General features: G+C 42.8%; 1 pseudogene; it reads right to left on the bottom strand.

Annotated features, from left to right (window-relative positions):
* Nucleotides 1–297: 297 nt before the first annotated feature.
* The window catches only part of LOC102859598, a 5909-nt pseudogene continuing 1489 nt past the window's right edge, over nucleotides 298–4717 (bottom strand).

Here is a 4717-nt window from a genome sequence, read left to right as displayed (position 1 = left end):
CAGGAGAAATGACTGCAAATGGACTTCAGGAACTTTTACAGGTGATGGAAATGTCCTAAATATGGACTGTGGTGGCCTTACAAAACATTCTAAATTTACTAAAATAATTGAATCATATACCTAAAAATTAGTGCACTTTACCGCATGTAAAATATATTCCAATAAAAATATTTAAATTTCTGAAGGCATTATATTATTTTCTCTCTAAATTATCCTTTTCCCTCGAACTGGACTCACCTCATTCCCCGACCTGGTAATAAGAACCATAATGAATTAAGTTTATGGGACATTGTTTGGTCAGTTCTGAGGCGGAGCATCGTACTGGCAGAAACATTCGTCAGTTTCTATGTCTCTGAAACCATCTGAGAGTGCACAATGTACTTTCATTTGAGTGACTCCAGTATGTAGTCTGGATACTCCCTGACTTTTCATTTGTTTAAGTGTACACAGAAACTGAAAAAAAAAAAAAAATTAAAGAGAAAAGAAAAAAGAACCCAACCCATACACAAAGAAAAATCCAAAGTGAAACAAAACTGTAGTCACGTTCATAGAACTCTCATGCTCAGATCATAACCAGGAAAACTGTTCTCTCGGAGCATAATTGTGCATTATTTTGTTTCTTTTTTGCGACTTGGTCAGCACTTATCAGGAAAGGCATCCTGGCAGATAGGCCAAGAGATACAAATACCCCAATCCTCCCCTGGGCCCGCTGTTAAGAGATATTCCAAAGAAAGCCAATCTATGCCAGGGAAACGCGGAAGGGCCTGACCCGTTTTATTTTGCAGGGCAGCAATGGCAACAACTGCTACAATGTAGGGGTGAGGCGTCTCTTCCCAGGGCTTCCAGGTGCCTGGGAAACTCACGCGGCTGCTTTAAAGGTCGCAGTTTACAGCTGAGCTCGCGCACGCCGGACTTGCAGCTGTAGCCCCGCCCTCTGGCCAATGCAGGGAAGGCGGTAGAGAAAGATGAGCAGCTAAGGCGGGTTCAGCAGCACTTCACTCTCCCCTCCACACAGCCTCATGCAAGGCTCCACCAGGCAGCAGCTGGGTCACGTGGTCACCACCCTCCTGAGATATAAGATTCTGGAGCAGCACCCCCTAGTAACCGGAAGCAGGTAGAGCACGTGCCCCAGGCGCAGCTGGGAGGAAATCTAAACTAGTGGGCAGGGGACTTCCGGTTTGCAAGATGTCTGATCCTTGAATAGGAAGTGGCTACCATCCCGGAAGCTAGCCCTATCCTGAGCCACAAGCTATGGAAGCATTTGGCTGCTACCCTTTCTTCCCTTCTCCTCAAAAGGAAAAGGAGCCTAGAGAAGACAAAATGGCCAAATAGTTATTTTTGAATATTTGTTGTGCAAAAAAATTGAACAGTTTTCCTTTAAGGTATTTTTTTGGTTGTTGAAATCCTTGAAAAAGTATATTGGAAACTGCGTGAATGTGAATTACCTCTCTGAACCTCTAATTTTCTTCCCCTATAAAATAGAGATAATCACAGTGCTTACTTCATTAGTTTTTAAGAATGAAATAAAATCATCCATCTAAGGGTGATTCTGAGGCTTTTTCTGACATAATTTGGGCATGTTGCAAGGAGAGACCTGTCCTTGGAGAGGGACATCATCCTTGAAGGGGTGAAGAGACAGAGAAAAAGAGGGAGACCATTGAGACAGTGACTGGGGAAATAAGGGTGGGTGTATCGGATACAGTAAAGTTGGCACAAGATAGAGCAGGGTTCAGGGCTATTGGAAGCAACTCGATGGCACGTAACAACCTACAGGTTAAAGTTGGATATTTCATTTGTTTATCAGGGCTTAGCAAATACCTAAAATTAGATGTCATCATTCCTTGGAATTCAAGAAACTGAAAGGATTTTTATGCTACAAAATAGACACCTACTTAAGGTGTACCTGATTCAAGCCCCCATCTTTCCAATCACCTATTTCCTAGGGAGCCCTGGTGGCCTAGTGACAAGAAGCTGCGCTGCAAACCCTAAGTCACGAGGTTCGAGGCCACCAGCTGCTCCGCGGAAAGATGGACAATCTACTCTCGTGCAACTAATTGCCTCTGAAAACCCACCAGAAGGTCTGCTACGGGTCGGTTCTGTACACCACAAGAACATAATGCAACTGAGAGCGAGACAATGAGTAAGGATGACGAGAGAAGAATTGATGTCTCTGAGCTGTGGTGGTGGAAAAGAGTACTGAAAAGTACTGCCAAAAGAACAAACAAATATGTCTTGGAGAAAATGCGGCCAGGGTGCCCCTTGGAGGCGAAGATGGAAAAACTTCATCTCACACATTTTGGCTATGTTGTTAGGAGGGGCCAATCTTTGGAAAAGAACACCATGTTTTGAAGGTGTAAACGAAAGAGAGGAAGACCTTCAGGAAGGTGGGTTGGCAATGACTGTAACAAGTTGTTGTTATTGTTGTTGTTATGTGCCATCAAGTTGCTCTGACTCATAGAGACCCTATGTACAATAGCCCTAAACCCTGCTCTATACTGTGCCAATCTTATTGTCTCTGACACACCTACCCATGTTACCCTAAGTCACTGAATCAATCCATCTCATTGATGGTCTTCATCTCTTGCACTATCCCTCTACCCTCCCAAGCATGACTTCCTTCTCCAAGGACTGGTCCTTCCTTGAAACATGTCCAAGGTATATCACGTGAAGCTTCAGAATCCTTGCCTCCAAAGAGCAGCTTGGTTTAACCCTCTCTAGGATGAACCTGTTCATTCTCTTAGCAGTCCATGGTCTATTCAATACTCTTCTCCAACACCACAGCTCAAAGGCATCAATTCTCCTTCTACCATTCCTAGTCATTGTCCAGCTCTCTGATGCATAGCAAGTGATTGCAAAGACCATGGCCTTAGTCTCCGAACTGGCACCATTGCTCTTCAGTAGTTTGGAGAGGTCTCTGACAGCAATATGTCTTTTAACTTCTTGGCTACTGGTGCCAAGAGTGTTAATTCTGGAGCCAAGCAAACTAAAGTTCTGGGAAGAATGGGAATCCCAGGACACTTGATCCTTCTAATGCGAAACCTATACTTGGACCAGGAGGCAGTTGTCAGAACAGAGCAAGGAGACACTGCATAGTTCAAAATTGGGAAGGGCATATGTGAGGGATGTGTCCTATCTCCATACCTTTTTAATCTATATGCAGGACAGATTATCTGGGAGGTTGGGCTGTATAAGAAGAAGTGTGTCATCAGGATTGGAGGAAGACTCATCAACAATCTGCATTATACAGATGACACAACCCTGCTTGCTGAAACTGAGGAGGAGCTGATGTGCTTGCTGCAGAAGGTCAAGGACTGCAGCCTTCAATATTGAAGCTCAGTATCAAGAAAACAAAGATTCTCACCACTGGGCCGATTGGCGGCATCGTGATGGATGGTGAAGAGATGAAACTGTAACAAGAGGCTTTTGTATATCAGAGATGGTGAGGATGGCGAATAATAGGGCAAGGCTCAGATCTGTTGTTCATTGGATCACTAGGAGTCATAATCCGTTCGAGGGTAGCTAGCAACAATCGCGTTTAAGAGTCTCAACAACACTGTTAAGACATGTATTGTTATCACACTAAAGCAATCAACAACATACAATTTCAGAACCCTGGTGAGGTCATGTGTAGGGCTGCTAACTGAAAGGTCACCAAGTCAAATGCTCCAGCTGCTCCTCAGGAGAAAGGTAGTCTCTACGTGTAAAGATTTAACTCCTCTCAAAAGGAATGGAGGGTCACTATGAGTAAGAGTTGAACCCACAGCAGCGGATTAGAGTTTGGGGTATTTGGGGGGGGCAGGAGGGGTGAATCTGATCCACTTGATGCCAGACACTAGAAGGGGGTGTCAATGGGGGTCTCTACTCATATTAAGAGTTGTCTTACCAAGGGTTGCATAGTCCAGAAAAAAATTGTTCAATAGGAGGGTTAAATAGACATTTTTATTCAAAAACTGAAAATTGGTCACCAGCTGTCCTGGACTGAGGAAGATTCTAAAGAATTAATTAAGAAAATTATCTCCAAAGAGATTTGATGTAGAAAGCAATCATAATTTTTGGGGAAAAAATGATCGTACGTGGGCAGCAATTAACCTAAGTGAACATTTACGGAAGACAACTTCATGGCAAAATATATTCTGGTGAGTTTTTTTAAAAAGATAAACTTAATGTCCTCACAATAAGGGGGAAAAATATCTTGAAGGGCATAAAAGGAATCAAGCTTTCTAGGGGACTTGAATCATACTGGGAATTATTTAGATATTTATTCATTTTTACCTTGATAATTATAGGAACTCTGATGGCATAGTCCGTGGCATCTTATGCTGATTTTTTAAAAAGGCAGTTTGAATTCACCCGTTACTTCCTTTTCCGGAGAAAGATGGGAAGTCTCTTGGCATTAAGATTTAAAACCTAAAACAACTATGAGATATCATCCTACCCAAGTAAGAATAGCAAAATTTAACAGAACAGCAAACATCAAATGCTGGAGAGGTTGCAGAGAAACTGGAACCCTTATTCACTGTTGGTGGGAGTGTAAAATGGTGCAACCACTATGTAAGGCTGTATGGCGCTTTCTCAGAAAGTTGCTAATAGAAATACCATTTGACCCAGCAATTCCACTACTGGGAATATACCCTAAAGAAACCATAACAGCCACCCAAGCAGATATATGCACACCCATGTTTATTGCAGCTTCATTTGCAATAGCAAAGAGTTGGAA

Source organism: Elephantulus edwardii, unplaced genomic scaffold, assembly GCF_000299155.1.
Source record: "Elephantulus edwardii isolate Elephantulus edwardi_28Jun2011 unplaced genomic scaffold, EleEdw1.0 scaffold00131, whole genome shotgun sequence".
NCBI classification, from domain to species: Eukaryota; Metazoa; Chordata; class Mammalia; order Macroscelidea; family Macroscelididae; genus Elephantulus; species Elephantulus edwardii.
Note: the sequence above shows the minus strand (reverse complement) of the source record. Positions and strands in the feature narration are given on the sequence as shown.